Source organism: Canis lupus, chromosome 6 (assembly GCF_003254725.2).
Source record: "Canis lupus dingo isolate Sandy chromosome 6, ASM325472v2, whole genome shotgun sequence".
In the NCBI taxonomy this organism is placed as follows: Eukaryota; Metazoa; Chordata; class Mammalia; order Carnivora; family Canidae; genus Canis; species Canis lupus.
The window spans coordinates 4647635-4673126 of record NC_064248.1 but is presented as its reverse complement, the minus strand read 5'-3'; the positions used below and the strand labels follow the sequence as shown (position 1 = coordinate 4673126).

The 25492-nt window shown below is 39.3% G+C and overlaps 2 long non-coding RNA genes across 6 annotated transcripts in view; one reads left to right on the top strand and one right to left on the bottom strand.

Annotated features, from left to right (window-relative positions):
* The window catches only part of LOC112646121 (uncharacterized), a 54278-nt gene extending 51816 nt beyond the window's left edge, over positions 1–2462 (top strand). For all 5 annotated transcript variants that reach the window (XR_003127484.3, XR_003127485.3, XR_003127482.3 and 2 more), the window contains 2 exons: positions 707–906; positions 2196–2462. This is a non-coding gene — a long non-coding RNA (uncharacterized LOC112646121). The remainder of the gene's footprint in view (positions 1–706; positions 907–2195) is intronic.
* The window catches only part of LOC112646122 (uncharacterized), a 59521-nt gene that overhangs the window by 16880 nt on the left and 17149 nt on the right, over positions 1–25492 (bottom strand). The gene's annotated exons all lie outside the window — the stretch shown is intronic.

Here is a 25492-nt window from a genome sequence, read left to right as displayed (position 1 = left end):
CTTTCTTCTTTTCTTTTTTCATTAATTAAACAACTTTTATTTTTTTTTATTTATTTTTATTTTTATATTTTTTTTAATTTATTTTTTATTGGTGTTCAATTTACTAACATACAGAATAACCCCCATCAGGGAAATACAAATCAAAACCACAATGAGATACCACCTCACACCAGTGAGAATGGGGAAAATTAACAAGGCAGGAAACCACAAATGTTGGAGAGGATGCGGAGAAAAGGGAACCCTCATACACTGTTGGTGGGAATGTGAACTGGTGCAGCCACTCTGGAAAACTGTGTGGAGGTTCCTCAAACAGTTAAAAATATACCTGCCCTACGACCCAGCAATTGCACTGTTGGGGATTTACCCCAAAGATACAAATGCAATGAAACGCCGGGACACCTGCACCCCGATGTTTATAGCAGCAATGGCCACGATAGCCAAACTGTGGAAGGAGCCTCGGTGTCCAACGAAAGATGAATGGATAAAGAAGATGTGGTTTAAACAACTTTTAATGGTATGGCCTGGCAATAGACTTTCAGGCCCAAATCCAAAAGTCAAAATTGAAGGACATTACCTCATGTGCCCTAATGATAGAGTCTTTTGGGTAGTAGGTTAGTAATCAGTAGCTCTCATCGAAGTATGGAGCTCTTTTAAAATTCAGGACAATAATTTGTATCTAATCTGTGCCAATGAACCAAACATTTAGGGCATCAAGATGTTCTAATGTAGTCACTGCTACTAAGGTCAGAAGAGACAGAGTTGAGCACCCAGCCTTGGATGGCTCCTGGCAGTCTACCTGGGAAGTCACAGTTGAGCTGAAGTCTCTGGGGACACCAGCAAGTGCCTCTTGGGTCTTCTCTGTGAGATGTGATTTCAAGGGGCATCACTACTACTGTGAGACATCAGGTAAGGATCCAGAAAACCAGAGCACAGACCATGGTACTTGGCAGGAGAGGGTGTTAGGGAAGGCTCCCCCAACTATACTTCTGGCAAAAACTGGAGGATTAGAGAAAACAAAAGAAGAATAAAGCTTCAAGCTTCTACAGTCTCAACCCCCTAGAATCATCCACAAAGGGCATTTTGTTATATTCCTCTGAAGTCTTTACTTTTTAAAAGTTTTTTTTGTAATCTTATTTGTTTTTCTCTATGCCCAATGTGAGGCTTGAACTCACAACCTTGGATCAAGAGCCACGCACCCTTCAGACTGAGCTAGCCAGGCCCCTCTGTCCGCTTTTTATAATCCCACAATTTTTATTAATGCACATTTTTATATTGGTGGAATCTGTTTTTACTGGCTGCAAAATTTTCAATTTTCTGAACGCTCCAGATTTATTTCTCCATCTTTCTCATGATGTTCATTTCACTTTCTATTTATATTTGAATGCATTCTCTAGAATAAATTTCTTGAGATAGAATTAAAGGTGCAAGACAATCACGTGTTTTGTTTTGTTTTGTTTTTAGATTTTATTCATTTATCCATGAGAGACACAGACAGAGGGGCAGAGACATAGGCATAGGGAGAAGCAGACTCCCAGCAGGGAGCCTGATACAGGACTGGATCCCAGGACCCTGGGATCACGCATTGAGCCAAAGGCAGTCACTCAACCACTGAGCCACCCAGGAGTCCTGACAATCACGTTTTACCTTTTTCAAACATTGCAAAAGTGCTTTCTTAGCAGATGATTCATATTTGCCCATCTATCAGTAATGTATGTGATTGCTCATTTCAGCAAACTCCTATCATACTTTCACATTTTTCCAAAGTCATTCTAGCTACTTTGGAAGATATAATAGAGTATGATGTTAAAACTTAATGAGTTTGCATGTTTTTCACATGTTTAGTAGATGTTTAGAATCTAATACTAGTAGATATTTTTTTTGTTGCTGTTGGGGGAGGTAGTTGTCTTGAAAGACCTTTAACACCCTGAGGACTGATGTGGTTGAGAGATATGGAACCTCCTGTCTTGGTCCTGTTGACTTTGTATGTTTCTAGCTACCTTCGTAACCCCAAATGCCCTGGACTGATTTTAGATCTATATGTTTTAGTTAATTTTTTTTTTACCACTTTCTCTGATGGATCTTGTCCTACTGAATCCATTTAATCCTGGGGGAAGGAAAGGAGAAGCCCTCTTAAAGCTGTAGGTCTAAATCTCTTCTCTTCACCACTGTAAGCCAGTTTTTCTGCTTTCTTGTAGGACTCATAGAGGAAAAAAGATCCATTCCTAGGACTATGAAGATGAAAGCCAAGTGCCAAGCTCTACTAGCATTTCCTTAATGGAGGACCCAAGGGGTCCCACATCATTCTCCAGAGAAGGGGCAGCATGGAACAGTTAAATCCAGTTAAAGTTAAGTTTTGGAATCAGACCTTGATTTGAGACTGGACTCAATCACTCATAGCTGAAGTAATGTGGAGAAATGTTCAGAAGGATTTAACACAGAGGTGGCACATAATGTGTGTTCAATAAATGATAGCTATCATCATCATCAATAGTAGTAGTAGTGTAGATTAATAGCGGGGATGTATGGGAAAAAATAGTCAAGAGAAAAAAAAATGTTGAGAGAAAGAGGGCTAGGAGTGGTTCCTTAGGAGACTTAATATCCCAACTTTACAAGTTTGCTAGGAAGAATATTACTAAAGCTATCCTCCCTCCAATTTTAGTCATTTAGCTTCCTAACCACGTGCCCCTTCTGGTTATAGTTTTCAACTGAGTGACCTAACTTCCATCTGTCTATAAGTGGTGCAATTGACAGAAACCACAAATATCCTTTGGCTAATTGGACCACTCATCAAATGGACTGTAGCTGATCTGTTCAATCAGAAGGCACAGTAGGAAAATGTCAGACTTGGAGTCATTTCCATAACTGGCAAAGACATTGCTAAAAGATCAGAACACTGAAAACATTGAGCCATCCTTCCTTGTAAGATTTTCATGAGAACTTCATTTTCTAAACTTGCCTCTCAGCCTCTTAAAGATTTATAAAGATGATTTAGTGCTTTGATGTGAAGATAAATATGCCTGTGGTTTCAGAAATGTCAAAGATATTGCTTGAAAATGAAAATTTCAGGCTGCCAACTTCATGGTCTACATGGGGCCATGGAACTTGTTAAGTTGCTTCTTATCCCATTATCTCCAGCAAACCGTTACTCCACTTTCCATATATAAACAAAATTAGCCTAGCCCTTCTTCACACACATATTTATTTATTCAGTGACCATCTTTGTTGACATTCCTGATCGGTTTAGTCATACAACTGATCAACATAGCGATAAAGCTTATTTTTCTCCAACTCTACATTTCAAATCTACTGCCTCTCTCCCATCCTCAAGACCCCTGTAGTTTTATATAATCTCGTGTAGGTTAGCATGTTATTTTTTCTTATTCCTCTCCAAGTTATCTTCCTGAAAAGCTATTTCTCTAAAATGCAAATATTAACATAGCATACCCCCACTCAAATAATTTCATATGCTTCCAAATATCCATGACAGTGCTGAGCCATAATTAACAATGATGGAAGTGCTCTGTATCAGAGCTGTTCAAGATGGTGCCCACTAGCCACATGGAGCTGTTGAGCCCCTCAAGAGTGGTAAGAATGAGAAACTGAATTAACCTTTTAAAGTTTTAACTAAGTGAAGTTGAATTTGAAATAGCCATATATGGCTTGGGTTGTCTACCCTGATGCTGCGGATCTATGAGATGAGATCCAGGTTGCTTAGCATGGTACACAAGGACCTCCATCATTTGGTTCCTGACTACTTCTCCAGTCCCAGCTACCAGTGTTCCATGCCTTTAATGTTTATTAGTAAGGTTAAACACTTGTAGCTCATACTTTTCCAGACAATGCAATTATGTCTGTGCATAGCTATTCCCTTGGCCTTATATATATCTGTCTCTCCTCACCTTGTACAATTGCCATATTCTCTAGGATCCTTAAAACTGGAGTTTTATCCCTCCAATGACTCCTTCTTGCCTAACCCTGAAGCCCAATGACTTCTTTAGTTAGGTTGTTTTTACCTCCTGCATGTGGTTTTGTTATTGCACTGCTAACATTAAATTTTAATTACTTACCCAGCTGTCAGTTTCTTGAAAACAAATTTATAACTTAATCTGTTGGTTGGTTGGCTTCTCTAGCACCTACGACATTATCTGGGATAGACTGGTCACTTAATGGATGGTTATTTAATTATGTGTCATTGGATTATTTAATTGACATTATGTAAACAAAACCATTCATTATTTAACAATTATTTTTTTCTGGTTCAGGGGTTATCCTTTGGAATCAGGTGGTTTCTTTTTAAGATTTATTTATTTATTTATTTATTTATTTATTTATTTATTTGAGAGAGAGAAAAAGCAAGTGTGGAGAGGAGGGGTAGAGGGAGAGGGAGAGTTCCAAGAAGACTCCATGCTGATCACAGAGTCCAAAGCGGGGTTTGATCTCACAGTCCTGAGATCATGACCTGAGCCTAAGCTAAGAGTTGGAGGCTCAACTGACTGAGCTGCCCAGGCGCCCCTGGAATCAGTTTTAAGTGAAACACTGAGACATTTCATTTCCTTAGCAATAGAAGAAGAGTTGGGATGGAGTGAGCTTGCTGAATTCTAAAAAAAGCAGCTACAAATGTCTGATATCCAGTTTTACCTGTTTGTTCAGCGCAGAGTCTGAGAATCGAAAGCCCTTAAAAGTACAGACTCTTTTCAAAAAAGACCCTATTCTGTTGTAAGATTGTTCCTTCTACAATCACTTGCCAAACATGAGCTCTATTTAAAATATATGCAGTGCCTGTGTTTTCATAAAACATATATAAATTAGATCTGTCCTTTGCATAGTTTAAAATATTATAGCAATTTCTCTATGTGGAGGGAAGTAACTTCTAGCAAGTTCTTTTCTTTAACAGTTGTTCATATAATGGATAGACTTTGAGTGGGTTATCTCTGATTTTTGATCTGGAAAACACCATGAATCGCTCTGTTATTTTTTTTTCCTGGCTCTCTTAAGCCTTGTATTTGTATAGCACTTCAGAGTTTACAAAGCACATTTATCTCTATTATCCCACTTGATTGTTATGAGAATCTTGCCAAGCAGGCAGAGCAAAAACTGTTATTCTGTATTCATAAGAAAGGAAGAAAGGAGCCAATACTCTATTGCCCAGCCTCTGACTTGCCCAAGTTCTTTGGGGAGCAGGATGGGGCCAGAATTCTTCCTCAGTCTGACCACAACTCCAGAGCTATTCTCTCTGCTGGGATTATGCTCAGATTATGGGCGGGCCGTACTCTGCTGGGACCAGGAGCTTGCAGCCAACAATAGAAGTCTTCCCAAAATTGCAGTCTTAAAGTGAAAGTGTGTTCTCACTATGTCATCTTGCTATTTCCTTTCTGGGATGTTGCTTCTAGTAAATGAGGGGGAAGATTGCCAGTGACAGCTTGATAACTATCCCCAACCACAGTCGACAGGGGTTACCTTCAGCCACAAGTTGGCAAGTGTCTCCATGGTAACCCAGAAGCAAAGCTATTTCTCGGATGCATCTCAACAGCAAGAGCACGATTATAAACTTTGTCAAGAGGCTGGAGTTACACCTCTGGATAGGGGAGAAAGGGCTCCAAATACTTAAAATATATATTTGTAAGATTGCCTTCTGGTCATTGACATATGCCATATCGTATAACTTTTGAATCTCATTCAATGTGATAATATTTCCTGTATACTGTCTTCTGAATTCAGAATTTTGGCAATACCATATAGGTGAGAGCACATTATAATATGAATTTTCGAAAAATTCTGTAACCAAGCTTTCTTGTGTGGAATTCAAATTCAAATGGGATCTACTTCAGAATAAATACAGCATTGCACCAAATCTAATTCATTATGAGGTTTGTTGGTATTTCACATTGATAGGTTGGAGGGTCTACCAAATACTCCAATGGAGTAATGTGCTTTATTTCCAGGTGCCTTTCATAAACAAGAGAATTAAGATACTCTCTATTTTCTGCCAAGTCGCTGGAATGTTAAAAAATCTGGTGGTTTTTTCAGTCTGTCTCCAAATGCCACTAGCTTGCTCTACAAATGTGGACTTCCTACTGCATCTCTCGGGACCTTCTACTCCTTATGAGGAGCCTGCTTTCAACTGTTCCTTAGCTCTAAGACTTCCAAAGATTAGTATTTTGTTCCACACAGAGTAAGGAGCAGATAATGGGTTCAGTGTTCCCACTTCAATTCAGATATCCTGGCAGACAGAAATTCAGAATAAGAGAGCTAAGTAAGGGTAGAAAATGAAATACAGTTAACTCTTAGTCAACTTCTTAGTTGTAGAAATTATCTACAACCTGTGTGTTTAGTACCAAGCAGAAAACCTGTCTCCTTTCTACTTCTGGACTCCTCACCTAAACCAGTTGCTTTGAATCTGAGCAGATAATGTATTTTTAATTAGACATAATCAGTTATTAGTGTGTGCCAGTAATTTATTGCTGTGTAACAAAAGGGCTCCAACGTTTAACGGCCTAAGCCAACAATATTTTATTATTTCTCACAATTTGGTGGGTCAGTTGGATATTGCATCTGCCCCGTGCACTGTTGTTTGAAGTAATATATGCATTTGCATTAAGTTAACAAAACCGATTGGGGCTAGAATGTCCATAGTAACTTCACTTGCCTATCTGGGAGCTCATGTATGAAGGCTGGAATGTCTGGTGGTTGGTGGGCCCTCTCTCTCCATCAAGGTAGCTATTTTCATGGTGACTCAAGAGTGACAGGTGAAGATACTAAAACTCTAAAGGGTTAGAGTCAGAATCAGCACAGTGTTATTTCTACTGTATTCTGTTGGTCGAAGTAAGTCAAAGTCTAGCCGAACCCCAAGAGGCAGAATCAATCCACTTCTCAATGGGAAAAGTTACATCTCTGTACAAAAATCGAACATAAGAGGAGTTATTTTTGGCCATAGCTGGAGACAACTTCCCAGCCTGCCCTATAGCCACAGCAATTTATGAGCCTCCCACATGCAAATGTTATCCACCCACCTCAAAGATCTTTAGTCTCAAAGATCTTGGGCCCAAAGCCAGGATTTAAAGTCAGGTCTGCTGTGGCTAGATGTGGATGAAACTACTCGGGTAAAGTTCCTCTTGATCGGGGACTTTGGAAACCAAAGCAATAACACCACCACCAAAAGCAAGCCTAGTCAGTAGGCTTGCTCATACAAAGACACCCAACATAAATGGTGAGATAAGAACAGAATAATCACAATAGACACATCTGTTCAAGAAGTCAGACACAGGGATCCCTGAGTGGCGTAGTGGTTTAGCGCCTGCCTTTGGCCCAGGGCGCGATCCTGGAGACCCGGGATCGAATCCCATGTCCGGCTCCCGGTGCATGGAGCCTGCTTCTCCCTCTGCCTATGTCTCTGCCTCTCTCTCTCTCTCTCTCTCTCTGTGTGACTATCATAAATAAATAAAAAAAAATTTAAATAAAAATAAAAAAAACTTAAAAAAAAAAGAGGTCAGACACATACCATGAGCTTTGCATCCATGGGGATGGGAAATGTTGCTTTGTTAGAGAATGTTGCTCTGCATTTGAGAATGGTTCCCTAAACCACAGCTTTCCTCTGCTCCAGACTCTACCCTCAGAGTCATTCTCTCTTTTGAATAAGAAAGGGCTAATGCTAATATCTGAGTAGCTTCCTCATCCTGTTTCTGACCAATATGGAAGGTTGGACACCCACAGGACTCTTGTTATTTGGCACTTTTATTTCTTCAGCCAAGTTGGGAGTATTTTGCTAGTACAATTATTTTAAAGCCTTTTGGATTTCCTATGAATCTTATAGTGGCCCAGAAGCCCCATCCAATATTCTCTCTGACACAGCTTCTCCCTGTTTTGTGCTTCTTGGGCTGATATGGGACAGCAAGATTGTTGGATAACCTTACAGTCTATCTGTGAAGATCTACTAACGCTACCTTAAATCTTGCAGGGGTCTTAGAAAGAGTTCTAGCAGCCTTTATTCAAGAAGAGAACATACTCACACTTTTATTGGGGGCAGCACTAGCTGGGCATGGATGGGTGCCACTATTGGTGACTGTCTTTGGAAATAATTCAGCACAGACCTGAGAGGGGTCTCAGAGATCATCTGATCCTACTACCCATTTGGTACCAAAATCAACCCACCTTGAGATTAAGAAACTAAAACCAAAAGAGAAGGACTTGGCCACAACCATAAGCCAAATGGTTAACAAAGCAAGAAAGAAAAATTTCATCTCTTATATTCACATTCAGGAGTGCTTTCTGCTACATTTATCCCCTAAGTGAAGCTGGAAAGAAACATGGCTTTAAACTACAGGCTGAGGAATATCAAAGGTAAATTATCTTGGAAGCATCTTTTTTATTATTATTCATAGCATTGTTAGCTTCCTTTAGTATACACAGCAGAGTCAACTATATTAGAAAGATCTAAAGTCAGAGAACAACAATCAGTGTGAAATTGGAAACCGAGCTCCAGTTTCTGTGTTTCTAGAACATCTGGAGGAAAAATAAAATGCCATTTGTTTTGGTGTTTTAAGGATCTTTTACTTCCCATTAATTTTTCACCAAGTCATATAACAAATGCATTTTTTAAAAACAAATGCTTTTTATTTGATTTTTATTTTTTAAGGATTTTATTTATTTATTTGAGAAAGAGACAGAGACAGAGAGCGAGAAAGAGCAGGAAGGGGGAGAGGAGCATATGGAGAAGCAGGATCCCTGACTTGGGGCTCGATCCCAGGACCTGGAGATCATGACCTGAGCCAAAGTCAGATACTTAACCAACTGAGCCATCCAGGCTCCCCTAAAAGGTGCCTTTTAAACACCTTCTACATGTCAGATTCTATCCTCTGCATTGGAGGTCGGCCTTGGAGATGCTCACTAGGTAAGAGTTTAGACAGCTGATGGTGGGAAATGTAAGTGTGTAGTAGAGCAGAGAAGGCAGCTCCATTTGGAACAGCTAAACAGTACCTTGGATAAAGAAGAAAGAACAGAAACTCACCAGGACTTAATAACTGGAAGGAGCCCTGAAAGAGCAAAGAAAGTCCACAGTTGGATGATGTTAGGGTATAGTATGCATGATGAACAATGGTGGAAAGAGAAGTTCTGGGGAGGTCAAAGACTTGTGGAATCCTTTGACTTGGACAAGGAAGCTGCAGAAAGAAAGAATCAGAGGGTGTTCTGGGCCAACCTCAAATCAGAGGCCATTCACTCTGGATTAGAATGGGGGTTTCCAGGGGCACCTGAGTGGCTCAGTCAGTTAAGCATCTGACTTTTTAAAAAAGATTTTATTTATTTATTTATTTATTCATGAGAGACAGAGAGAGAAAGAGAGTCACAGACATAGGCAGAGTGAGAAGCAGGCTCCATGCAGGACCCCAGGCTGACCTGAGCCAAAGGCAGACACTCAACTGCCGAGCCACCCAGGTGTCCCAGCATCTGACTCTTGATCTCAGCTCAGGACTTGATTTTAGGGTTGTGAGTTCAAGCCCCATGCTGGGCTCCACACTGGGCAAGGAGCCTACTTTAAAAAAATAAAAATAAAGTAAAAGAATTGGAGTTTCCAATCTATCAGTCAGGTTTCCTTTCACTTTTCTGTTGTCATAGTTGTTGCTCTGTATGGTAACAAACCCTGATGAGAGCATGGCTTTCTCAGGGAGGTAGCACATGGAAAAGACACATGGTCATAAAATCAGGAAATGTTCACAAAGACACATGAGTGCTGAGTAAGCCATACTGACCATACTGAATGCACCTACATTTTCTGTTTCGGGTCATGCCTTGTACTCTGAAAGGCATTGCAAATTTGCTTGCAGATCGTGTACCCCTGATTCAGGACCATTGCCATGAGGCAGTCAGAAGAGAAGTTATACAACATGTTTTAGGCAAAGTGAGTATACATTATTTGAAAACATCATTCATTTTTAGAGCCTGCAGCATTTCACCAAAATGAACATTAGAGATCATATAGTCGAAAATCTGCTACTAGTTTAAAAAGAGAGAGAGAGAGAAAGAGCTGGAGTGCCTAATTCTTCTGTGTCCGGATAAACCTGGGCAGGGTGGCTATTCAGACTTGTGTCCAACCTTCGAAGGCTGGCTACCTGTTAAACTTCAACCATGGCTCAAACACAAGGCCCAAGGCCAGACCAGTCATACTCTCAAAGAGACAATCAAGTCGCCGCCTAGCAAAGAAAACAGAGGCAGCAAGAAGGCGTGATGCCATGAAATAAATTAGAATGAACATCACATTTTTATCTCCATGGCAGGCGGCCCGTTCCATTCTTTGTATGCTATTTTCATATGTTCCCAGCAGTTTGAGAGCTGAATAGGAAGAGAGGAGGAATGGTATAGAGGAATCAGAAGGGAAGTGAGAGAGAGAAAACCACTGGCTATTAATCCTGACCCAGTAAAACCCAGTTGTGTCTATTGTAACTAGACAGAACCAGACGTCCATTCAAGGACTTGGCATTGAAATGAGTGAGACATGGCCCTCACCCAGCCTGGGCCTCTCTGCCTCTCTCCCTAACCTTGTTTCCACTGCCTTCGTAAGCCTGGTTTGAAGAGAGTGACAATTCCCCGATTCTTCCCCAGTGGCTTGTCCAGCTGGGTCTATGGAACTTGAAGAGGGGCTTGGGAAGCTCCCTGATGGAGACAGGAGAGTCTTCTCCAAGTTCAGCAGTACTTCTGTGCACACATCCCTCCTGTCTCCCAAACTGGCCCAGCACTGAGGAAGGCATGATGCTGTATGATGGGCTGGGTGCCAAGCACTGAGATCGTGCTAGAAAATGGCCAGTTTCGATGGCAGATTTTATCCATTAAAACCTATTACTAGTTCCCTCCCAGAGCCCAGCTGGTTCCATTATAGAAAATTGGAGTGAAATGATGTCAGGTTTGTGCCATAAAAATGAATAGGAATCTTGCTTTCCATTATTTTAAATTGCAGATTGTTGCACTGATATGTATTTATTTTTGTCATTTCTCTCTGGCCCCAGTTGAGGGTCTGACCCTTGAATAATGAATAAACAGAAAGACACATGTTGGCACTTGAGCCTTGCCTGTGTCACCCTGGTTTTTCCTTCCATTTGTGACAAATTCAAAAAAAATGCAACACTCTTAAATGGGTTTATAATCTGTACTCTTTTAAGCTGTCACTCAATCTCTGTCTCAGAAAATAGGCTATTGAAACTCAGGAGGAAATATTTCATAGAGACCTCAACACTGCAAACTTGTTTCCAGTTTTAGAGGCAGCCCTTTGGTAGCTTTAGAATTAAAATAAGAATTTGGAGTAATTGTTGCTTATTGAGATAAAGGAGGTTCATTTGGAAATGCCAAGTACACTTTAGCAGCCTTAAAAATGATGGCTTCTTTTGTTTGGGCATAATCGAGTTTTCTAGATGTTTCTTTCAGACCCAGGATTTTTATAGGATGAATCTTGAGAGTGGGGAAAAAGGGCAAAGCAACAGTGAGTATAATGGTAATGACTATGTGTTCATTTTAAAGTATTTTATTGTTAAAGGAGGGTTTATATCTTGTTGCTCTAGTGCTTAAGTGGCTACCGGGGTATAAAGACCAAAAAATATAATAAGTCCTAAAGTTATTAGGGATATGAGAAGCAGTTGAAGTACCGTAGAGATAAGAGAATTTATATTTCTGGGCATCCTTGAGTTTTGGGAAAATGTACAACTCACAATGGCCATTAAGATCACAGGACCATACAAATAAAAAAGCCAGCAAACAGATAATAATTGCTTCCATTAAAAAAAAATTCAAATGCAATTGCTTTCAGAGATGCAGAAAACATCCTAGCATGTATTTCTTTGCCATTTCATTAATTACAAAGTGTGACAAGTGGATTTCAGAGCAGATGGCGGCATGAGAGTCAAACACACAAATGGTCTCTACTAAGTTCTATTCTTCTAGCTAAGTCCAAGTCCTAGTCCACCCTCATTGAGAGTGGCCACAGTAAACATTGGATCTGGCCTCTCTGCAATGTTACCACCTTGACTTTCAGCCCTATGGACAGCTGTTAAGAGTCTGGGCTTCAAGGTGAGAGAGAACATGAGGGCCACGATTTTCCCACTGCCACTTTTGAATGTGAGAAATAGAGAAATGTCAATGCCTTCCTTCCTCTCCAAATCAATCTTATCCTGAGCTCTTGGCAGGCAAGATGCTGAGAAATTTGATCTCAGTCATCATCAGAACTCTAAATTCATGATTGCATAAGAGAAATTTGGGGTTTCACAAAGCCTAGAACGTTTGGAAGTTTCCAGAATATAGTTCTATGTTGGTCATCTATGATGCAGACCTCTCCTAAACACAGAGAGTCCCCTGCACAAGTGCATGTCCATCACTAGGGGTTATACCTGCAACAGGCTCCTTGATGAGTCTGGGAGCCCCCATGCCTGGGTCTCACGACCTACACATGACTCTGTGTTATTCATCTCTGACATCCTCCAACTTGCCAGGCAGGAGTATAGCAGTTCTCCTCCCAGTTTTAGAGAAGTTTTTCCTGCCTCAGTTTGTTCAACTGTGTCTTCCTTTACATGCTCTTCCCTCCAGCCTTTCTTTCCCTTCCAGGAAGGTCTCCTGCCTCCGGTCATTAGAAACATAATGTTGACTCCCCACCCCTACTCCTTATTGGAGGGAGAAGCTGAAAACTGACAGCTCTTGTGACTTACTAAAGCATGTGTTAGGGATGCTTGAATGGCTCAGTGGTTGAGCATCTGCCTTTGGCTCGGGAGTGATCCTGGGGTCCTGGGATCGAGTCCCACATCGGGCTCCCCACAGGGAGCCTGCTTCTCCCTCTGTCTATGTCTGTGTCTTTCTCTGTGTCTCTCATGAATAAATAAATAAAATCTTTTAATAAATAAATAAATAATCATGTCTTAAATCTAGATTCAAGTTCTGATTCTATCACTTTAGAAAAGCTAACTATGCTCTCTATGCCTTGGTTTTTGTACCAGTGGAATTGTGACCATGCCAATTTCATAAGGTTATTGTCGAGATTAAACAAGGGAAAAAAAGTGCATTTATACCGAGCTCAATGCACATGAAAAACACGGATAAAATAATACTCGTTAAGATGGAATTGTGGCTTATCTTTTCATTAGATCTTGTGCCTCAGTTCTTAATAGGAGTAGTTCACTTGGACCAATGTCATTTCTGAAGCCAGTTGATCACCATTTGAAAGTGCCAATGCCAAGATGAAGGCTCCTGAGAAAGAAACAAGGGAAACCTCCTCTCTGTGCCTTGTTCTCCCACCAGAACTCAGGCAGGATAAGTAACATGGTTGATTCATGACCCATCTCGAAGCTCCAGACACAAGTATTTATCTTTAGGTTCAACGATACCGTGCTTAAGGGCTCAGCAACCTACACCTACACCCAGACTGCCCTCTGGCCTCAGCTCAACTAAAATTCCCCAACACAACTCAAGAATGATTGCTTCTCAAACAAAGCCAGTATGATAAAGGATCCAGATATTTCAGGGGAGAAATAGAGAAATAGTCAGAGCTGGGTAGTGGGTCTTGGTGGCGTGGTTCTTAATATGTCACATAGAACAATCATCAGCCATGAATATTAGCTATTGGGTCCCAATCCCTAGAACCTGCAAATGTTTCCTGGTTTGGAAAATGTTTTGTTTTGTTTTGTTTTGCCTCTGTGATTAAGTTAAAAGTTGTGAGATGAAGAGGCCCTGGATTACCTACCCTATGGGCTCTAAATGCCAACACAAGCATCCTTATAAGAAAGAGGCAGAGGGAGATTCAACACACAAAAGGAGAAGACCATGTGAAGACAGAGCAGAGAGGTTTGATGATGCTGGCCTTGAAAGCTAGAGGGATGTGACCATAGGCCAAGGAAGGCTGGCAGCCACCAGGAGCTGGAAGGGGCAAGGAAGGGGTCTTGCTGAGTCTCCACGAGAAGAGTGGCCCTGCCAACACCATGATTTCTGCCCAGTGATATTATTTTGGGATTTTTGGTCTCTAGAACTGTGAGAAAATAGATTTCCATCGTTTTAAGCCACCAGGCTTTTAATTTGTCCTGGTAGCCCCAGGAAGTTGATAGAGCAGGAGAAAGGAAAGTTGATGAGAAGAAAACAGGAAAATGTGAAGGCAGTAGAGGGACAATAACAACGCTTCACCCCTTGTAAAATTGATGCTTCACCTCCTTATGAAATTAAACAGGGTTCTGCATGCAGAATCTGTGTGGTTCTTAGAATATACAGGCATGTTATTGAAATGACCATGAAATAGGTATGGACATGGAGTAAATCACTCCATAAGCACAAGAAAGTCTGGCATAGCAGTTTATAAGCCAAAATAAAAGGACATCCATCACAGTAAACTGTCTCCAGTGTGGCATCAGTGAGCAAGGCCAAGGACACAGTGGCATGGAGAGTAGAATGGGGTCTTCCAGTTCCCTGTACAGCCATTGAAATAATGTCAAGTTTTGTGTGTTGCCTAAACAATAGGACTCTATGCCAGTAGTACTTGCAAGATCTGTTCATGGTATATTGACTGCCACCTGCTTTATTGTAATAGGAAAACACAGAGAAAACAAAGTTGAATATTCATAAAGTTTTTCAATTGGGTCCTTTGGGTCAACAATTAACAGTGGTAAATGATACAGCAACAAACTGAGATTATTATAAAAGTCTGCACACATGCAAAAAGACCATAGATCTCACATTTTCTCCCTCCAATCAGAACTTAATTCACACACGAGAACAAAATTCGATATTAGAGATTTTCTATTCCTTTAGAGAAAAAAGGATACACTATCTTCTTAAGCAGAGCCTGTGTATTCAAAAATAAAGAAATGAAGCAGATAAAAACCAAGTAAACAGTTTGCAGAATCAGCTGTCAGGCAGATTCTCAGATTTATATTTGAGAGTTACCTCCAGAATATAGAAGACAACTTTAAAAACTAATCAAAAAGAATGTGCAGAGATATCAAAATATTTTAAGAATTCAGTACTTTTATTATAATTGTATTCTTTTTTTACTTCAAAAAGAAAGATGATAGACATGGACATTAGAATAAAAAGATCCAATCTGTTAATAAGAAGATTCCCTTCCTCCCCAAAGGTAATCACTACTCCTCTAAAAATAAAGCAATTAATTCAAAATTTTATCTTCAGAACTAATATGGAAGAGAAAAATCACAAACTTATAAAAGATCCAAATATTAGAAATCAAGAAGACAAAATAAGTTCAATAAACAAGACAAACCCATTGTGAAGATTTTAAATTCAAAGGATAAAAAGATAACCGCATGAGCTTCAGGAAGGCAATAATTTGGTTTCAGAGGAGTTAAATACAAGTTAGTTTCAGATTTTCTTTCAGCATAGTCAATATCTAAACATCTAGTTGTTTAGCATATCTTAAATCTGAGGCCCAGAGAGTCATTCTGAGGTCTTCAGAGTCTCAGATATATGTTGCCCCAAATGTCTTTTGGAAATAAATAATAAATAAAACTGAAAATATTTTGAACAATGCAGAGATTGTAATTTTTAAAGAACAAGAGATTGTCATTGAAATATAGTTCCTATATGGAAAGGGGAGTTAAGAAAATATGGTATTTATGGTAGCATCAAAAAATGTCCTTAGGAATACACTTAACAAAGGAGGTAAAAAGTCCACAGTGATAACTACAAAACATTGCTGAAGAAAATTAAACAAGACATGAATTAATGGGAGGTTGTCCTGTGTTCATGGGTTGGAAAACTTAATAGTCTTAAAATGTCTGTACTACCCAAAGCATTATACAGATTTAATGCAATCCCTATCAAAATCTGATGACATTTTTTCAAAAGTTGAAAAAAAATGCTAAAATGCATATGGAATCTCAAAGGATCCTGAATGGCCAAAATAATCTTGATAAAGAAAAAGAAAGCTGGATGACTCACACTTTTTGATATTATGCAATATATATTATTTTATATTGCAAAATGACAGTAAACAAAACAGTATGGCACTGGCATACTGACACACATGTGGACTGATGGGACAGAATGGAAAGCCAGAAATAAATTGTTGTGTGAATGGTCAAATGATCTTCAGCAAGGATAACAAGGCTGCACAATGGGGAAATAACTGTCTGCTCAACAAATGATGCTAGGAAAACTGTATATCCACCTGCAAAAGAATGAGTTTAGACCCTTATCTTACACCACACACAAAAATCAACTCAAGACAGATCAAAGGCCTAAATGTAATACCTGAAACTATAAAACCCTTAGAATAAAACATAGGGTAAAATCTTCGGGACATGAGATTTGGCCATGATTTCTTGTAAGTGACAACAAAGTCATATGCAACAAAGCAACACAAGACATATGGAGGTATATCAAATTTTAAAACTTTTGTGCAGTGGAGCAATCCATCAATAAAGTGAAATTGCACCCCAAGTAATGGGAAAAATATCTGTAAGCCACTCATTTGATAAGGAGATAATATCCAGAAGATAAAAAGGACTTGCACAACTCATCACTAAAAAACAAAGAACCCAATGAAAAACCAGACAAATGAGTTGAGTAGCTATTTCAACAAAGAAGATACACCAACTGCCAATAAATATTACGAAAATATTATGAAAAGATGCCCAAGTGTCACTGGTCATCAGAGAAGTGCAAGTCACAATCAGAATGGGACATCACCTCATGCTTGCTAGGAAGGCCACTATCAAACAAACAAACAAAATGAAATCATAAATGTTTGCAATGATGTAGAAAGATTGGAACACTTGGGCATGTAACATGGTAAAATGACTATGAAAAACAGAACAGATATTCCTCAAAAGACTAAAAATAAAATTACCATATGATCCAGCAATCCCACTTTGGGATATGAATCCCAAATAATTGAAAACAAGATCTTGAAAAGATATTTGCACACTCATGTTCATTGCGGCATTGCTCAGGGTAGCCAAGACATGAAAGCAACTTCAATATCTATGAATAGACGGGGAAAGAAAATGTGGTGTATGCGTATAATGAAATAGTATTCAGCATTAAAAAGGAAGGAAATCCTACAAAATGTGACAACATGGATGGACCCGGAGGACACACAATAAGTGAAATAAGCCAGTCACAAAAGGACAGATACTGCATATTCTACTTCATGAAGCATGTAAAGTAGTCAAACTCTTAGAAAGTAAAAGAGTCTTTACCAGGGGCTAGCGGGGAGGAAAGAAAGGGGGAATTGTTCCCTTGGCATAGGATTTCAGTTTTGCAAGAGGAAAAAAAATCTAGAGATCTGTTACACAACAATGTATATATAGTTAACACTACTGTATGCTGAGAAATGGTTAAAAGAAAATTTTATGTTTTTTACAGTAATAAAAAATGGTCTTGACTTGTCTGATATGATTATGATTAAGTAAAAATATCAACTGTGAGAACATGTCATGTTGAGAAATGATTGCCGTAGAATTGTAAATCATTTAATTTTCACATCTTCGTAACATTTTACGGCAAATAGTCATGTATATAGTAAGTGCTCACTAAATGCCTCTTGAATAAATGAATAACATGGTTCATTCAACACAGGACAAAATAGATGTAATAAAGGAACACAGAATATGATTAAAGATTCCATAGCAAGAACAAAAGTTATAATCAAGAAGTGAAAAGTACAGAGCAGGAAATGTAGTCAATAATATTAACACTGTCATACGGTGACAGGTGCAACTACACTTACCGTGCTGCGCACCAAATAATGTATAGAATTGTCAAGTCCCTAAGTAGTACACCTGAAATAACATAATATCATGTGTAAACTATACTTCAATAAAAAACAAAAATTAAAAACTGTAAACAACATAAATTCCCATTTTAAAAGGGGGCTAAGTCTCCGATTGAGGTGTTTTTTGTTTGTTTCCCCTTTGCGTATTTGCTACTTTTGAGAGAAACACTAAAACAAAATGAGAGGAGAAAACCGAAATTGCAATGTTTGGTCTATTACATAAATGAAAATGAGAAGATCAGGGCTAGCAGTATTAAAATCAAACCAGAGATTAAATTTAATATGTTCTATCAAATTTAAACACAGTATTCAAGATAAAGTGTAACAAAAGATCTAATAAAGCGAAAAATGTTGGAAATTAAAAAAAGTGCAAGAAGCACAACGTGGGACATGCTCTCAGCTTGTTCTCATCAGCTCGTGACTAATTAAGTGAGCAGCGGTGGGTGAAGGTTAATGACCGACATCATGGGAAAGAGCCTGTAAGTATAGTCATAACTTAAACCCCCTATGAACTAAACATTTCTTTTTTTAAAAAAAATATTTATTTATTTTAGAGAGAGAGTGCAAGGAGCTGGAGGAGCATAGGGTGAGGGATAAGCACACTAGGCTCTGAGCGTGGAGCCCACCATGGTGCTCGATCTCATGACCCTGAGATCATGACCTGAGCCGAAATCACCAGCTGGTCGCTCAACGGACTGAGCCACCCAGGCGCCCCACAGACTAATAAATATTTCTGATGACTTTTGTTCACACTTGTACTTTTTTTTCCCCTCATGACAAAAAGTAAAAAATGCTGAAGAAATTTTCAGAAAATATGGGGGAAAGATCAGGTATTTATTGGCAGGGAGGAAACCCAAAACCATAATTATTTTTTCTTTAAAGATTTTATTTATTCATGAGCGACACAGAGAGAGAAGCAGAGACACAGGCTGAGGGAGAAGCAGGCTCCCTGCAGGGAGCTTGATGGGGGACTCCGGAATCATGGCCTGAGTCGAAGGCAGACACTCAACCACTGAGCCACCCAGGCACCCTCAAAACCATAATTAATGAAAAAGTAAGTTGCAGAAGAATTATTACAGTATACCACCATTTATGTGAAGAAATGGGAGACAATGATACATGTATTATATATTATATATACTATATATTTAAATACATTACTGTATTTTATATACTAATTATAATATATAACATCAATACTTATATTATTAGTTACTATATTATAATGTTATTGTATTTTATTGTTACAAATACTTCCTCTATGTAATTACATATAAATTTTACTATATAAATAAATAAATACACATATATACACACACACACACACACTATAAGGAAAAGCACGGGTGTGAGGAATACTTCATTCAGGATGTCATTAAGTATAATAGTGTCATGATAGGGTCATGATAAGAAAGAGAAGAGATGGAACTGCTCATTCCCCACATGGTAGCCAATTTCCCTTAGAGGATACGTAGCCATATAACCCACTTGATCTGACTCCTGCCACCTTTATGGTCTCACTTCCTGCCATCTGCTCCCATGCTCAGCTATAGTTGATTTCAGTTATTGGATGGTGCCATGATTTCTTCTGCTTCTGAGGCTTTGATATGCCCTGTGCCCTTACCCGATCCAGATCTCGTTTGTCAGGGGTTAGTTAATTTTTTTAAAGGTTTTATTTATTCATGAGACACACACAGAGATAGAGGCAGAGACACAAGGCAGAGAGAGAAGCAGGCTCCCTGTGGGGAGCCCAATGTGGGACTCAATCCCAGGACCCTGGGATCACGACCTGAGCCAAAGGCAGACGCTCAACCACTGAGCCACCCAGGTCTCCCAGGTGTCTTCTAAATGTCAATCCCCCTACCTTTCCCTCCTGAAGCTGGGATAGACACCCTTACTCTCTACGCACAGCTCCCTGTTCTTTCCATCCTTCACTTTATTCTAACTGTTTATAGAATTGTCTAATCTCCCATTTACACTATACATTTTGGAAGATCTTGTCTCTCTTATCTGCCCTGTATCCTGGGGAATAGCGAGGAGGGATACAATAAGTGTTTGTGGGATGAATGGATGAATGCACATGACGAGCTCCATGCCTAACCCTCAGGGCAGGCAATCTCCACTGATGACTGGTACCTCCACATTTCTGTCTCCTCTTCCTGCAGGAATGCCCATTTCACTGCAATTAGAGTTTTGCCCTGGTACTGCCTACAGCCCACTGCATCCACTGCAATGTGGATCGATATGCTACTGAACTGAACAGCAGCCTAAGCTAATCAGCTGATAATCCTAATAGCGGCCAAGGCGGAGTATAAAATATAAGCCCGGTGAAAGGAGGCACCCCAGGGAAGTATTGTGTTATCCATGTGAGAACTGAAGGGCTTAAAGATGCATTGACTTTCCAAGGAAACATTGGGTTTTTAACACAAGAGTTCTGACTCCCGTGTATATCCCATGTGGCCCCAGGAGAAAGGAAATTGTCAATTTCCTACCTCTATGCCTGTGTCTATTTCTATCATCTCTGTATTAAGATATTATTAAATTCAAACTTCCTGGTAAAGAGAAGAACCACAATCTCAGACTATTGAGCAGGATCAACAGATCCCGAGGGACAGACAAGAACGATGATAAGTTAAGGTCAACACACACAGTTTAACACTCTTGATGGAGTAATGGGTTGGTTTAATTATATTAGCTTCTTTTAACCTGTAGAAAGATGATGCGCTATACTGGAGAAAGCTCTGGATGAGGGGCAGGACACCCTGGTTCTCTCCCCACACGCCCTTTTTACAAGCTGGTTTACTTTAGACAAGTAACCTACTCCTCCAGACCGCAGTTTAAATGATCTGTGAATACCCTTGGTCATTGGTATCCAAACATCATTTCATGTAGCAGTGGATGTACTGGGCTCTATCCCCAAAAGATTCCACTTGACCACTCCAGTAGGCTAATGTGAAAATATGACAACTTATACATCTCTTCTGTTACTAATGGGTAGAATTTGTTTCCAAATATTTGCTATTATGAGCAGTGCTGCTATGAGCATTCCTTCCTGTGTGCATGGGACGCTATAGGGTAAATCCCTAACAGAGAAATCACTGGATTATAGGGTGTGTGCATCTTCACATTTTCTATTACCAAATTGTTCCCCCAAAGTGGTCACATCCACCTACATTTCCACTCGCAGTTCTTGCTCTGTATCCATGCTTACACTTGAAGTTGTCTGACATTTTTGTTTTAAATTTTGAGTAAATGCTCTGAATAAAATTCTTCAAGGGTGAACATTGCCTAAGGATGTTCCTAGTGTCTGGTGTTCCTCTGCCGATGCCCTTCCTATGTGCTTAGTCTGCCTGTCGGGTAAGTTTATAGAGAAACTACCTGCCTTACTATTTTGTGTGCTCTCTACACATAAGATTTAAGATGAGGGGTGCCTGGGGGACTAAGTCGGCAAAGTCTCTGACTCGATTTTAGCTCAGGTCATGATCCCAGGGTGGTGGGATCAAGCCCCATGTCAGGCTCCACAATCAGCATGAAGTCTGCTTGAGATTCTCTCTCTCTCCCCCTCCCTCCTGCTCACGTGTGTGTGCTCTCGCTCTCTCTCTCAAATAAATAAATAAAATCTTTTTTATTTATTTAAAGATTTAAGCTGAATTTGAGAAGGAGGACTCCTATTCTGGTGTTTCTTGCTCAGATTCATTTGTGTAAAGGTGTCAGGTCTGCAGTTGTCTGCGTTGATGTGTATTACAGCTTACCATGAAACTAATTGAAATTGATAACAGTTATATTAGTGAGGTTTAGATCAATTTTAATTGCATAGGGAAGTGTCATAGTGATTTAGAAAGTGACTTTCTGTTACTATATCAATGAAAAAGGCATCTCCTCTAAATGGATGAATGGAATGTGCATGGAGAAGTTACCAGAGAACATGAATGGCCAAAGAATTCTTCATACTAGGACATATGTCTCTGTAGTTCCCTAATGCAACCCTTCAATGAAAAATTCCTTGAAAATTATTTCCTTCAGTTTTGGAGACCTTGATATGTCTTAGGTAAAATCAGGTGAGAAATAGAAAATGACAGGCAGTGACACTTTGGCCATGTGAAGTTAGACTTACAGAGCTTCTAGAATGAGAAGTGGTCCTGAAATGAATAGCTAAATGTCATTAAAATGGGAAAAGGTGCATCTCATGGAGCTATAAGATTCTTTTCTGTTCTCCTCAATCATAGAATATTGAAGGAATTATAGATTTTGAGAATGTGTTGTGACACCACCCCCATGACAAATCAAAAGGACCCTGGTTCTCAGTATGGGATGCCAGTCTGCCTCTCATGTTAGAAGTGGAATTATCTGGTAATCTGCCTCTCTGGGAGCCATGAGACATAACAGTTGAGTTCAGAGGAGATAGTTCTGATGGCCTAGAAGCTAAGTTGTGTTGTCTTTCCCTTCTCACTGCAGCTTGCCGGGCTCTGAGCAGCAGTGGTAATGTAGGAGGGTGCCCCCCTCCAAGTCTCCAGAGTTGGCTCCACCTTGCAGTGGAGGGACGTTCAGTGGAAATGTCAAGTGGCAATGTGGCTGAGGGTACTGACAAGAACTTTAGTTGGACTGAATTCTGGGAGAGCCTCTGATTTTTATAGCCACATTGGACTGCAGAAATCATTGGACTGGACTCAAATTTAAGTAGGAAAGAGATGGAAAATGTGATGTTTGTTCTAGTGGTTGTTTCAGAACAAAACGTGCTGCTGTGAGGATAAAGCTAGCTCTGGGTTTAGCTATGGCTGAGATGAGATTCTTTGCACAGGCTGATGATTATTATGGTTTTCTTATCATAAAAGCAGCACATATTTCTTGCAGGAAATACACTTTATCATTACACTCGATTTTTCTATATTCTCGGTTGTTAGCTTCAGTCCATCTGGGGAGTTATCTAGAGAAGGTAGGGTCTAGGTCACCAAAGATAAGATGACTTTCACTTCTAGATAGAACTTTCATGCACCATTAACATTCCTTGACTTTTGGTGATTAAGAAAATCCAGGAAGGTTTTTGTTTTTGTTTTTTTGAGGGTTTTTTTGTTTTGTTTTGTTTTTTGTTTTTTTTAGGAGATTCATTAGGGCGAAATATCCATGTGGAAAAGTAGAGAAGGAACGGGCAGTCACAGTCTATGATGGAAAGGCAAAGCTACATTCCTTTATAATTTCCTTTAGATACATGCCCCCATGGAGTCCTTCTGAATTCCTGTGGGGAGAAGACATAGTAAGTTTTTTTTGCCCAAATTCATGTATTTTGAGCTTTATAGCTAGTGATGATGAAGACTGTTTAGGAATGTTTGAACTAATTCCTCCAACTCATCTCAGTCACATAAGTGGATCACATCACCTAAGAAATAATAGTTCAGAAGCCCCACCAGTCTCTGAAAGATTGCTGATAATATATTGGAGCCCCAAGGTATTAAATTGCCCCATAGGCATTCAGTGGTGTTTTAAGCCGATATTACACTCAAGGAAAATACATTGACCTTCTTGTGATGACCCTATTGGTCTCATTCTATAGATGAGTGTATCAAGGCTTCAAGATATTTTATATCTTCCTTAAAGTCAACAAACAAGCGAGTAGCAAATCCAGCCCAAAATCCTTGCTCTTAAGTTTTTCAATATTTGGTTGTGCTATATGGTTTTGCTGCCAGACCATATTTTAATCCAGAAGCACAATTATACTCTCCAGAGATACAAAGCGTTATAAATGAAGACTTAACAAATCCAGTCTCAAGAGGAGAGGTTCCTATTGCAAACTTTGGTGTAAAGCACAGAAAAGATAGTTTCCTTTTTTGCCATGTATCTAGCTATTAGTGATGCAGGAATGTTAACGGATGTATTGGCTTAAGATAGCCCACTGAAGTACCTAGCTTTTTGTGTCTAGCTTCTTCAATTTACATAAAGCTTAAGAGATCTACCCATATGACTGTGTGTTTCAGTCAGTCTGTTTCTATTTGTCACATGTGCCAGATGGATAGACCACAATTTGTTTACCCATTTATCAGGTCATGGACATTTGGGTTAACTCCAGTGTTCTGCTCTTACAAATAACTCATCTATGAACTAGTGTATGTACCAGTCTTTATATGAACTTATGTTTTCATTTTTCTTAGATAATATGTAAAACGAAATTTCTGGGTCATAACAGAAGTGTAAATTTAACTTGGTAAGAAACTCCTAAATTGGTTTTCAAAATGGCTACAGCATTTCAAATTTCCCACAGCAATGTGTGAGAGCTTCAGTTGTTCCACAATCTCACCAGCATTTGATACAGTCAGCCTTTTTAAATTTAGGCCCTTGTAATAGGTATGTGGTGGCATCTCACTGAGGCTTTAATCCAGATTTCTCGAATAACTAATGATGCTGGGAAATGCTCATGTCCTTATTGGCTATTTGTATCTCTTCTTTGGTGAAGTGTCTGTTCAACTATTTTGTACATTGTTTTTGGAAAAAAAGATTGTCTTTTGGGGCACTTGGGTAGCACAGCCAGTGAAGTGTCTGACTATTGATTTCAGTTTGGGTCGTGATCTCAGGGCTGTGGGATTACGCCTGTGTCAGGGCTCCACGTTCAGCACAGGGTCTCCCTCAGTTTCTCTCTCCCTCTCTCTGTGCCCCTACTCTCTCTCTCTCTCTCTCAAATTAATAAATCTTTATTTTTTAAAAAGATTTTATTTATTCATGAGAGAGAGAGAAAGAGAGAGAGAGAGAGAGAGAGAGGCAGAGGGAGAAGCAGGCTCCATGCAGGGAGCCAGACATGCGACTGGATCCGGGTCTCCAGGACCACGCCCTGGGCTGAAGGCGGCGCTAAATCGCTGAGCCACCCGGGCTGTCCAATAAATAAATCTTTAAAAAGATCTTTTTACTATAGAATTGTAAATGTTCTTTATATATTCTGGATATGTCTTTTGTAAGATACATATTTTTAAAAACATTTGTTCTAGTTTATGATTCACCTTTAATTTTTGCCAACTATTCTTAACTTTCCATTTTGAAACAGTTTGACTTACACAAAAGTTAGAAAAATTGTACGGAAAGTGTTGTATACCCTTCACTGCACTTCCTTTAAGGCTAAACTTTCATATACCCATAGAGGAGTATTTTTTTGAAAAACAAAAGCTTAATCTTGATTACATCCACTTTATCATATTTTCTCTTCAATAGTTCATCCATTTTGTCTCCTCTAAAGAAGTTTTCACCTAATTCAAGTCATTAAGATTTTCCACATGCTTTCTTTTATATAGGTCTATAGTTGATTTTGAGTTCATTTCTCTAGGTGTGAGGTAGTGGTTGAAATTTAATTTTTTTTAGTGCATATTTACATAATGATTTCAGAAACATGAGTCAAATTGTCCTGACACCTTTGTAAAAATAAATGGTCATACACGTGGGCACTGTATTCTGGCCCATTAATCTATATGTCTTTACGCCAATAACAGCCTTAATTACTCTGGCTTTACAACAAGTGTCAAAATCCAGTATGACATTCTTCAATGTTGTTCTTCTATTGCAAAAGTTTTGGGGCCATGCTAGGTCCTTTGCCTTTACATATACATTTTAGGATCAGTTTCTAACATCCTACTGGGAATTTGATTGATGTCAAATCCATAGATCATTCAAGGAGCACTGACATCTTAACAATATCGGGCTGCCCAGTCCATGAATAAGATCTACCTCTACATTTATTTAGGTTTTCTTTCGTTTATTTTATTAGTGTTT